The 13,155-nt window shown below is 43.3% G+C and overlaps 1 protein-coding gene across 1 annotated transcript in view; it reads left to right on the forward strand.

The window, feature by feature from the left end:
* Positions 1-13,155, forward strand: part of LOC139054516 (male-specific histamine-binding salivary protein-like) — a 77,321-nt gene that overhangs the window by 19,757 nt on the left and 44,409 nt on the right. The gene's annotated exons all lie outside the window — the stretch shown is intronic.

A 13,155-nucleotide genomic window follows, 5' to 3' on the forward strand; every position in this document is an offset into this window, starting at 1 on the left:
AAAAATGAAATAAATTGTTAAAGGGACTGAAAACCAATTTTCATGGTACCCACTTTTTTTAGTGCAATGGAAAGCCTACCGGCCAGAGTATCTAATCATGAAGTAGTAACATTTTCTTTCTCAGAATTTTTCCATCTGCAGTGAGGACGAAGTTGTTCGCTGGAACCATGCCGAAAGCTGTGATAGATGATAGCGATTATAGGTCGACGCTAGTGGGAGGCAGACAAGTGCGGCCGTAGGTGTGAGAAAGTATTATTTTCTTTATCAAGTCGATGTTCCTGCGATTCATGTTTTCCAAAGTGCTAAAGTATATATTTCTGCGACAACAGCTACATGTTCTTGCGGTTTTCTGTCGAACTGCGTTGGTATTTGACTAATCAAAACGAAATCAAGTGAATCGAAAACGAAACGACGCTTTTACACGTGATATGCGGTTCGTGCTGCTGTAACCAAGCGTGCGGTTCTGATTTCCAATGTCGTCTCTCGAAGACCTCAGCGAGCAGGAATGGAGGATTTTAGTTCGCATGTGTGCCCAGAATTTGGGTCCTTACGAAGTAGCACCCGAACGTCATGCTTCGATGGACGAAAGCGGCAGCGGAAGTGATGAATCCGACTTGTACGGTAGACCACCGTCCCCGCCTCAAGCAGCGCGCCTCGAGAATACCGAGTGGTAAATGCTCACTCACACTAGGCCGACCCGACACCGATTTCGGGCTGCTGACTGTCGGTGACAGCGTTTTTTTCCTTCGTGTCGGCGCTTCTGCCAAACTGTATCCAGGCCGATAATCTGCCGACGGTCGGCGGAGAGCTCGGCGTCGGTACAGCGTGACAGAGGCGCCGACACGAAGGGCAAAAACGCACCCATTTACGGCACAACTCGCCGATGTCACTTTCGAGTCACATGGAGGTCGTAAAACTCCGTGCGCTTGCAAACTCGTGCTGTACCCGAGCGCGTACAACAGCATGTGCGCCGCCATGGATGTGGGACGACGTGAGCGCCGCTCTTTAGCGTCGGCTTTCTTTACTTCGTAATAAGCATAGAACAAAGCCCCAGTCCCTAATAGTATGCTAAAACTGGTACAGCGTAACATAGAACGAAAGAAACAAGCCGAGCCAGTTTCTTCCTTTCTATGTTGCGCTGTACTAGTTTTAGAATGCAATACCAACTCGCCCAAGCCTCAAACCTAGTGATAATAGACTAACTGTAATTTTAAGCAATATATATACTGTACTTAACGTAATAGTTTTGCGGAAACCCGCAAAGTGGGGAGACGTAATTAATAAACAGAAAATGAGACGTCCGCACACTCGTAGCAGTTGCTGCAAAGAAAACTAGTGCGGGTTCCTCGAATGAAAGCCCTCACAGTTGAAGAAAAATTCACCCGGGCCAGGATGAATGTTTTTTAACTGTGAAGCCTTTCTTTCGAGGAACACCTATGGGTTTCCTTTGTAACATCTGCTACGATTGCGTGGGCGTCTCATTTTCTGTTTATTAATATACGGTACTTATTGACAATCGACTTACGTACAGTAATCTCTTGACTTCATTTCCAAGTATCAATATTTCACCGCCAAGCCTCGCCACTTGCTGCTTTTTTTGCTTTGTTTTCCACTTCAAAATTACATTTCCTACTTATTTCCCGAACACCGTGCTGGATTATATCACTATAAATCGTAGTCCTTTCATTTCCATCAACGCCCCACTACACATTCTCGGCAGTTGTCAGCACCCTTAACGTTCTTTTTTTTCTTTTGAGAGGAATGAATTGTTTGGTACCAGGAGTACACCAATTCTGGAATATATATATTGCCAAGTAATGTTGATTGAAAATGTCATAGGCTGCCTCGTTGCTGCTTTCTAGTTCACTTCTTCCTTCTTTTTTTCAAGGAAATGCATTTGTTTCATACTTCATTCAATAATTATTCAAACATAGTTCATTTCAAACTTTCAACTCTTCTTAGAAAAATACTTGAATCAAATGTAGATGTGCAAAATCTTGAACGCTGTTGAAGAGAAGGGGATGTGGTTCTCATGTATATCGCCTTGTATTCCTTCGTTCTGACACTTCGTAGTTTTGTCGGGGATTGGCAGTAAGGATCGAAGTCCTATTTTCTATAAGAAAGAACTGCATTGTCGACGATATTCGTACAACCTGCGTCCTAAACAAAAAGTAAACAGAGCCGAAATTTTTCCACATTAAGAAACACGGATACTTGCATTGCTGACCGAAAAACTGGCGACAATAAGATGAAGATGATAAAGCAACGAACATTCTTCATCTGTGGTGATTGGTCGCGCGTGAGCGTTAGGCTTGCGTGTCAGCTGGTTATAAATAACGGAATTACAAAATCTTAATGCAACAGTGTGCTATGCAGTTCTGAAAGATAATAGACCAGCGTCGTTAAATTTAGATTCCCGCCAGTTTTATACGATAGAATTCTAGCATTTTACGTAGGAATGGCTCTTAATTATTTAAGAGGGATACTAAATGCTTATAGGCTATGAAGAAAAGCATAGTCACCTCCGCCTTCCCTATATATCGTCGTAAAACTACTTGACAGCACGCACCTTCATGCGAGCCAAGCTGCAATTAGCGATGGCAGTAAAGAGAGAGTGTATTTTTCTTTTACTTGTTTTTTCGTCAGAAAAAAATCAAGTGAAAAACTTGCATAGTGAAATCCGCCCGTAAAATAACATGTCTGTGCGGCCTGGTGTGTTCACAATTACCGAAAACCAGACTAAGCTTCAGGTAGGCACAGGGGCTAACGGGCCGAACTGGTCTAATTCTTTCGGCTGCAAGTGGGGTACGGGCCAGGTGCCCTATAACGTAAAGCTATTCCAATGTGTTTTTATTGCAATGTGCTGACGTAAAATTTGCGTGACCACCGACGCAAGCATCGGGCGGTGACCCACAGGGTTGTCTGAACAGACCAATGAAACGGTGTCCTCGTTTATAGGAAGTCAATTTTGTTTGCTTTGAAAACGAATAACATTGCATACACTGAGCTGCTTGTCTTATATAATTGGCTGGTAAGAGGCGAGGAGCACGCTCAAGTGGAGAGGGAGTCGATAGGGCCGAGCCAGTGCACTGAAAATCGATAATCGACTGAAGAGGGTGGTGCCGGCGTTTGCGATTGGTCCGCTTTTCCTTACTTACCTTGCGGTGGCTGGTCAAAAATGGCGGCGGCATGCAACGGAATCTTAAGAATGACGCTAAAACGGATACTCAGCAACGAAGAGTTGGGAAAGCGAGGTCGCAAACATGCCGAAAGTGCTCGAAAACGTTACACTGCCACGGGAAAAGGTTTATTGTTCGCAAATAAATCCAATCTCTCCGGCAGGTGCGAGTAGCCAGTGCCTGAGCGATCGGCCGCATCCATCTTTTATTCCTTTCGGACCGGGGCAACCTGCGGCTATTCATAAGAAAATTCCGTTTTGTTCGCCATATTAATGCATCTTTAACGCGTATACGTCACTTTCACGCGGTGAGTTTTAGCGGTTTTGTGACGTCGCGTAGCAGCCCGAAAACTTTTGACCAGTAACCGAGGGCTAACAGCGGAAAGACGTCGAATCAGAAATAATGTTTCCTTTCTTTGGTCCAGTCATGAATAATGAGAGTGTACACGTCGTATCAAATGGCGAGCTAGCGCGGTTTTCCTGAAGTCGCGCGACCGACAGGCGAAGTGAGGGTGGTCCAAAAAATGTTCTTGACCAATCGCGGAGGGTTGATTGCAGAATTGGAATAGAAAAGTTTGGAATAGCTTTACGTTATAGCACCCCAGATTTTAAATGACCGCGCTCGACTCGGGCAGGCAATTGCATGCCGTTTTCGGGCTGAGGCCGGGTTCGCGCCAGAAAAACGGACGCGCGCAGTGCTCTACAGAAAGTCCGCGCTGTGCAGTTTGAGATTCAGATTCGTTTATTTTCAAGCAAATTCCTGCGGTTCGCCACCTAATCATTCGTTCCAGTGATATCACAATGCATGCGAAGGGCCTTTATGCGAAGTGCCTTACACTTAGGGTGCGCTTACGGGGTATCGTTCTTTCAGTAAACTCATTTTATTCTGGCTTTTCATCTAGCGCTTGGCTGCGCGTAAGACGTAAGTGCTAAAAATTACTCAATAAGGATGGTTATTTCCTTCTTTTTTTTTCAAGGTAAACCCCTTTTTTGTCTCTGGAACATTTATGATGTGAGTGTGCTAGCATCCAAGAGCTTTGTCTCCGGGCTATTTTCTTTAACGGAGTCGGGTACGACTTTCGTCAAAAATTAGTAGGTGGTGTGCAACGAATTTTTTCCTAACAAATGCTCGCCCTCTCTCTAAACCGCTGCGTTACGCGTGAACATTTGCAGTAACGCACATAGGACAGTAGTCGAATAAGGGTATCTGGTATCACACGGACCGGGCAATGTGGCCTGGGTTGGGATTGTGCAGATGCCTCGCACACCTTATAATGAATCGCTTTATTACAGCGAAGCTCGTGATGCCACCACGAGGATTATGCTGAGCAGCTGGTGGTGATAAATACAGATGAAAAAGATGTACGATGGATAATGATATGCAGAGATGATGAAGATGAAAGTCAGGCATGTGGTGCACTCACAACATTTACATTGATTATTTTCTTGCAGAACAGCTGATAGCTGAGTGACGGTACGGATATAGTAAAGTAAAGCTTCCACTACACACTTTGAGCAAAACACGGCCAAGGCTCGAGATGGAAAAAGACAAGTCCACTTGTCGAAACGTTGGCTCCCGCTTGTAGCTTGTTCTCGTGTCGCTCATACTAAACACTTTGTATTTTGAAAGCGGTAGAAACAGTTATGCACGTCCAATGCATATTTTGGAAAATATGTAAAGGGCATCGCTCCTGAAGCGGTTAATGAAATGCTGCACACCTGTTGATCTCCCGCAGCGTATCGATCGTGCAGCGTATCGACTGCATGCCTGCACGGCTAACGAGCTAGACGCGGAAACCCCGGCAACGCGACTGTATACGGACTACGCACGTCTCCGAGATCCGCCGTGTTGACTGTCGGCGCTGCGGGCCAGCCCGTGTTATCCGACCAGAAGCCGACCAAGAAGACGCGCCAAACCCCAGCAAAGAAGGCGATAGAAAGCTTTGCTTTGAAATAAAATTTAAATGCCTGGAGAAGTATATTCGTTGCTCTTAGAATATTTGCGTACAGTTTGTCGTTTGACTGCGTAATTCCGTAGAGGACAGAACCGACCATGGGTAGATGGGGATACATGCAGAGGGTGCTCTTTCTTAGACAGTGCAGTTTGTTTCTATATTGAAAGGCTATGACCACTGCCAACATAGCCTTTTTGCAGACGAGTTTCTTTGCGAGGGGGTTATACAATGCGCCTGATAGCGTGAGTTTGAAAAGGCGAGTAAAACACTTTTTTCACATCCGTTTTTATGACAGCGTTGCGGGCCGTTTGTTTACATAAAAAAATGTGGTGGCACTCACATTTTAACCCACTCCCTTTTCATAAAACAATCTAGTGAAACTGACCTGGTTCGCGAATTCATAATTGAATTTCAACGTTTAATTGAAGTAATTTAGAAACCGAGCGAGCGCCACTGTTAAGTCAGACGGAAATGCTCCGTGAGGAATTGTGGTTGGCGAAATTTGAATGATGGCACGTCGCGGCAAATGCTGATTGGCGCACCGCGGCAGATGCTTTCAAGGCTAAAGGTGCCATGTCAGTATCTGGCGTGGCTAGCCATGGCGTTCACAGTTTCAAACTTTGTCGCGTATTTATTTCGTGGAAGGTCATTTCCGTTCGATGGTAAAGCTGGGCGGGCATTTCTACGCTCTTATCCCACTCGGTTACTATAGTGCCTAATCATTGAAATTTGATTACGAATAGCCTAAATAAGGCGAGACATTTATTTTCATGAAATCGCTATCCATTGAAATCTGACTGCCTCCTAATTTGTCATAAACGCCCTTAAGGCTCTTATGAAGAAGTTAATGAAGGAATTTTTGGCATCAGTCTTCCAAAAGTAACCTTATAAACTGAAAGTATATCCTCCTCACCTAGCTACTTTTCTGCAACAACGACGTGTTCACTACGCTCATAGCAGGTTTGTTAAAATATTTTAGACTGATTAAAACGCCCTGTATAAACCTATGTGTTGCTTTAGTGCGTGAGTTGCTTATGTGGCAGTCATGTGGAAAGAAAGCTGCAGCCAGTGCCCTCTGTCAGCACAGTGCGGCAGGAATCGCCCATGGAACGTTGCTTGAAAAGTTTTGTCATATGTTTATTGCGTGCTTTGATCACATTAGCGTTGTACGAAGTTCACAAAATTAGGTATTTATATGGTGTACTCATATCTGTTGCAGTTCCCAAAAAGTAACTGCAGAACATTACGATATATTTACGCTTTGTGAAGTCCTGAGGTCACGACGGACATTTATGTGAATGCACACAACTTCAGCTCGTTTGTAGAGTAAATGAAACGATTGGCTAAAAGATTGTCGTCGTACATTCAAGGCAGCTCTTCACAAATATGGTCAAAGCTAAAGCACAATGAAAATGAAAAAGAATCAGTTGATATTAGCTATAGTACCTCTGTGTCTTGTTTGTGCGGGGTACATTTTAGTGCTACGTTTCTTCGACAAATACGCGCCATTTCGAAATAAGCTACACCTGGAGGAACCAGTGGCAATTTACATCTCCAATTGGAAAGATTGTCAACCTGAACCCCTGGTTTCCAATGACTCAGCATTTCTCACTTTTTTTCAGCTACAGACAGCGCAGTACCATTAAGGTTACTTAATTCCGCATTGAGTGGAGAGAAGCTCAGCAGCTCAATATGTGGTCTCATTTGCAATAGGGAGATAGTTCCACGTTGCTCTACCCATTTGGACCAGTTTCAGTTATAAACACCACAGATGCGGCAGTTGCACAAATGTTTGATTCACAATGAATGAAAATGTCAAAGTGTGAATTTTTTACTCTGAGACATGCTCATCGGGGGGCAAGGGGCGGTGGGGGTGTCCGTGCTAGCATCTGCATTACATATTCAACAAAATATAGTCAGTATGGTGCTCTTCTAGGGTGTTTTTTTTTCTTCTGCTTCTCTAAGCAGTGCATACCTAGCAAGGAGGGGGGGGGGGCAACAGTGTCCCCCGTCTGCGACATACATCAGGTCTATAAAGCCCGCTTCCAGTCACCATCATTTATTTGCGCACTTGGCGCTGCTCTTCATTTCGGCGCATACATGGCCCGCTTTCAGATTCCGAAAGCAGCCTACCGGTGTTTCGCGAAAACCAGGCGCTGTGAATTCCTCGTCGCTAATGGACTCATCGTGTTTTTGTCTCCAGGGGCGCCTTACCTATTTGTTATATTTTTTTATTATTACGAGGATTTGATTTTCGCTCGGAAGCTTGAAAATGCGTATCCTCCTTTTAGCTGAGCGGTTGTCGTACTAAATTAGCTCGTAGCCGCGCCGACATTGCGGCCGAGCGCCCCCTGCAGAAATTCCTGGTGTATTGCGAAAGATAGAGTCACCGCTGGCTTCTGGCCATCCTTCCATCATTCGAGCAGAAGAAAATTTAAAAAGATTTAAAGAAAAGCACCAACTCGGCGAAATGGGCAAATTGGTTTTGTCGCTAATGTCCCAACGAATTTGCACCGCTACAATAGGATTCTTGTGCCTAATGGGATTTCCGGTGCACAATAGCGCGCGCGACAAATGAGTTTTCCCCGAAAGAAAAAGATACAGAAAGGAAGAAGGATACTGTAACGATTGCTTAAGAATTTCTGCACTGATAGAGATGTTTTTCAATGCTGTACCTATAGCTCGTGTGGAAAGTGCAGTACTGGTGGCTCCAATTAGCCTGAACGTTTTCACGAACTCAATTCAACAAGAAGAACTATGTTGTTGTATCGCGTTCTGCGATATGGTGCGTTCTGGAAACATCTACGTTGCTCTCGTTTGTTTAGGCTAAACGCAAGTATCCATTCGTCTGAAACTCCGCTAGACGTAAGTGCGCCATGCACGCAGCATCAGGCCCCGGCTAAACGTAAGTGTGGATTTGACACAAAACCAGCTAGAAACGAGCACGAAAGGCCCAAACGATCGGCACGCCTTTAAATACTTTTCCTTCTACTGGGTCGTTGTTGTCGTTGTTGTTGTAGCCTGTGACACGTGTGGCCCCAACCCACGATGGGGGATTGGTCAAAAAATGGGTGGATTATTCCAAATTAATGTGGAGCATAAATTTCCTAATATCTATGGGAATAGCATTGAATAGTGCAGAATTACCTGTTAAAATAAAATCAGGAATGTCCTATTGAATGAGTAATAAATCATTTAAAATTAAAAACAACAAAAAAATAATTTACCAGCGCATTTGTTTAGATTGTATAAGGAATGTTTGGACAGTGAAGCATGCATCCCTGTGGCTGAATACCAAAGTGGACGCCCCGAATGAAAGAATTGCAGGTTCTGACAAGCCCTGGCCAATTCTTCGAAAAGGTATCTCCAGCAATCTTTTTTCTTAACGCAGTAAAGCGGCGACAAGGTAGAAGAAAGTGCTGTATCGTCTCCCCCTCATCACAAAAAGAACAGAGGGGGAGGGAACCAAACCCGACCTCTGTAAATAGAAATTTAGGGAGGAAATCCGGCAGCGTAATTTGGTGACGCAGACCTCAAGCACCTTTGCGCAACAAGATTGGCTATGCCAGGGAATACTATGCCAGGTGCTTACACTCTGGAGAAGCAGTCCGATGTGGGTTTGATAAGGCTAATCTAATCGATCGCATCCAAAATCTTGCCGCCGTGATCTGTGCTATCACTGGTAGAATAGAAAGAACAAGGCCGGATAGTGATGCATTTGCCAGTGAACCGGCAGTTTCATTAAAAAAACAAACCTTTATCACCAGGCACCCAAATCAAATGAACACATTGCACATGGGCAGGAACTAGTAAGTGGAAGAGTTTTAGGATGGGTGACTCATTAGTAGCGGTAAGGCAAGAGCATACAGAAAGGGATTCAGTAAGAATAGCAGCCGTTGTAATCATTTTGGCCTAATTTACGTAAAGCTAGGATTACTGCTAACAACTAAGCCAGAAAAATAGGCACAAAATCAGTCAATCTCAAAGAAAAAGACCAGTCGAGTGCAGGACAAAATCTTCCAATGCCAGCTTTTTCCTCGCACTGTGAGGCATCTGTTGCAATGATAATGTTTGTTTCTAGGGTGCTTAGGTGGTCTTGCAACATGGCGTTTAAGATGCCGTAAGTGAGTAGTTTCGCGTGGTTTGAAGAAAATGTCATCGAACCTGATCTCTGGGTAATTTGAATGCGTACTATTAAGAAGCACATCGCGAATTTCCACATTTAGTGGTTCAAGTAATGGTTGCAAAAATATAATCTGTGGTCTATGACACCTGGCCCAATGAATAGGAAAAAATAATTCTGGGTCGGAGATGAAAATAATTTGAGGACGGTTTAATGGCGATTCATATAGCCTTAAGAAGGTCTGAACGGTCAGAAGGTGAAATCGACATAATATGGGTGGGATTCTTGCTTCCAGGTGCAATACGGCATTTGCAACATATTTTGAAAGGCCTATGCACAGACGTAGTGCCTATCGTTCTAATAGCGGCCGAAGCTTGTATGATGGAACACCTGAGAATAAAACACATCCAAATTCTAACACCGGACGAACGTATATTTTATATGCCATAAGAGCGATTTTCTTCGCATACCTGTTCTTCGATTGTTCAACTTGCGCAAAATACCCATTGTACGAGCTCCTTTTGTCGCAATATATTCAATATGCGGCCGCCAGTTAACATTTTCGGTGTTAATAACTGCAAGGTACTTTAGTCACTCTACTTGTGGGATATCTTCGAGATGACAGTTAAGCGATATGTATATTTTGATATGTATATGTATGTATGTATATGCATGTATGTATATGTACGTATATGTATAAGCGATATGTATATGTATGATATGTATAACGGGAAAAACAAGGATAGCACACTTATTAGCATTCAGGTTTAAGTGTAAGCTATCCAGCCAGCGTTCCAGTTCCCTTAGATACGACTGCAAAATTTCGTAAGGAGAGTATATGTCACTAGCCATACCAAAAAGGCAATGCCATCAGCATAAACGTAGGCACTGACACCTGGGGGAACGGGGATGCTGCTCAGTAAAATATTACATAATAGTGGTGAGAGTACAGATCCCTGAGGCGCACCTCTTGTTTGTTTGTTTACTAGAAGAATAGCCGCTTCGAAAACAATAGAATTCCCTATCTTTTAACATTTATGCACCCGTGCTACAATATAGCCTGGAAAACAATGGCTCTGTAACCGAGTTGTTAAAATTGTATGTTCAATACTGTCATAGGCTTTACATATATCTAAGCTAACTAAAGCCGCGCATTGTTTTTTTTCTATCTGGCGATGTTAATGCGACTTTCAAGGTGTGCCATTCGCGTGCGGTATTGAATGGCCAAATCGAAAGCCAATTTGACAAGGACTCAACAATTTATTTTCGTCAATAAACTCTATTATATGTCCTAGAAGCACTCTTTCAATGAGTGTCACTATGTTTGATGTCAACGCAATTGGTATGATGTTGTCGATAGTGTACTCTGCCCCTTGCTTTTTAAGTAACGGAATAATTTTGGCGATCTTCCATTCTTGCGGAATCCATGCATTACTAACAGAGTAGTTTACCAATTTCAGAAGCTCACGTGGAGCTTCTTGAAGGAAAAACTTTACCATTGCATTTGTTATTCCGTCCGGGCCAGGCGCTGTAGTTGGCAACCATAATATAACTTGTGCTACATCCGAATAGGATATCTCCTTGTAGTCCGAGAATGCAGGAGTAAAAACAGAAGTTTGAAGGCACGTTGCGAACCGGCTCTCCAATCCTTTAGCCAACAGCTGTAAGGACTCCTGCATTTCATGTCAGGTATAGACGAATGAGTCTACTATAACGCTCATTGGCAGTCTGTTTCTAAAACGAAGGTAATTAAATAAAACACGTTTGTTTTTGGATTTAGATAGATAATCAAAATGGTTTTTATCGTACTCAACTTTTGCGTGCTTAATAGTACGTTTGAAGGTTGCTGAAATAAATTAATAATCTTTCCAATTTTGTGGGCTCTGGTTATGTAGAAGTTTTTTGCAAGCAGCTTTCCTTCTTCGATGAACTCATGTGCACTCACTGTTCCACCAAGGACTAGATGGGGAACGCTTAGCTGTCTGAATTACAAATTCAGACTTTTGTCGGGACATCTGTAACGCCTAACAAATATTTAAGCCAATTTCTTCATCGTTACTATTAGTTAATGATGCAATGGTGGAGCGCAAGCAGTCTTTAATTTTTTTTTGCAATTCACAAATATTATGCCTTGTCGTTCAGCTGATCTTAAAGGGCATGCAATTTGAAAGTATACCGGGAAATGATCACTGTATGTACCGAAATCAATCGTACTCCAAGATGTCACGGCCACACTTGTGCTAGAAAACGTCAAATCTAATACTGAGCGAGATTGCCCACGGAGAAATGTAGGTCATCTGACACTAAGGCATGCAAGATTTTTATCTATGGTCCAGTCCCACGGACGTGTCCCACATGCATCTGTTTTGTAACCCCATGACACGTGATGCGAGTTGAAGTCACCAGTAAGAACGACTTGTCCCGTTTCGCTTGCTATGTGTTGTCTTTTTCGGCGCTACAACTCTCTTCTGGAAAGGACGACTTCAATTTTGCAACTAGCAAGCGCACTATACAATCGGTATGTACTGTGTACGCCCGTAGGGCAATAAGCCTTTATAATCGAAAATGAACGGTAGCCTGGGATGCTAAGGTGCACTGCCAAAATTTTACATTCTGGAAACATTAACTTGAAAGCCATTTTCGCCTTATGACAAAATTTAGGTGATAATAAAATAATAAACCACCTCCTAGCGAAAGGCGATCTAAGCGAAAAGATCGAAAATCTTTTAAATGAAAATTTTTCTCTGGAGTAAGCCAGGTTTTTCGTAAGATAATGACGTCAGGATTAAGATGAGTTGGTAAGCAATTTAAGTCTGTTGAAGCAGAAAACACGGAATGTCAGTTCCACTGTAGCACTTTTAAAAAAAGCTATGGTGATGATCTAATTGATATAATTACTTCAGCGACTACCGTCGCAATGAACTTCCTTGGATGCCAGAATGAGAAATAAGATTACCCTTTTCGTTTTTGGTATATAGACAAGAAGCAGTTACTGGAGACCCAGTCCTCTTTTGCGGCCTGGTATCATGATCCGTTTCCATGTCGACCTGTGAGTCTGACTGACGCGAAGAACAAGGATCGGATGCTACAAACGTTGGGTCCGATGCGGTAGTCGGCGCTAGGACTGAACTGGCTACCTGTTCTGCAGCAAAAGCAATCGATTTGGTGGTTGGTGTTCCAGTTGTTGTTGTTGTTGTTGTTGTTGTCCTGAGTGGCCGTGGCACATACCCACAGTGGGGGATTGGCCAAGAATCGGGCGGTTTAATTAGGTGCCTAAAATAATAATGATAACAAGGGAGTTAACAATTTGGGCGTATGAGTTTAAAAGTAAATGTTTTGTGTTTGGAGAAAAAAAGAAATAATCAGATGAAAACCGGGTATAAGAAAATAATAATAATAACACAGCTGTCTTCGTCGTCCTCTTCCTTTCCTATAGGCAGTGCTTTGAAATCTTGAGCTTCATTGCCCTCTACCTAGTTCGGAAATCGACATTATAATACTGTAGTAATCAATATTCTGTAGCACGTAAAGCACTCATCTCATGTTCATTTAAACTGGACTTCAACTCCTGGTGAAACACAAAGTCTAGTTCTAAGTGGTGGGGTACTGTGGGAGGGTGTCATGCGCAGCTACAAGACCGAACTTCACGAAGCTATCCAGAGGTGGGTTGACGTGGTAGACGAGGCCTATCCCGAGTACGATAACCTCCCCACTTTCTTCTCGCAGCCCCTCCCTCTTTAAGACGGGATAAATAAAGTTGTTTCCCTCTCGCACCCAGAGCTTGTTCGCGTGAGGGCAAGAAGAGGGTCACACGATGTCTTTTTTTAAAATGACATTACGCATCAGTTATGTTCGTAAAATAGGTTTACTTAAATAGCAATACTAGTAATGGTGATAAG

This window comes from Dermacentor albipictus, chromosome 1 (genome assembly GCF_038994185.2).
Source record: "Dermacentor albipictus isolate Rhodes 1998 colony chromosome 1, USDA_Dalb.pri_finalv2, whole genome shotgun sequence".
NCBI classification, from domain to species: domain Eukaryota; kingdom Metazoa; phylum Arthropoda; class Arachnida; order Ixodida; family Ixodidae; genus Dermacentor; species Dermacentor albipictus.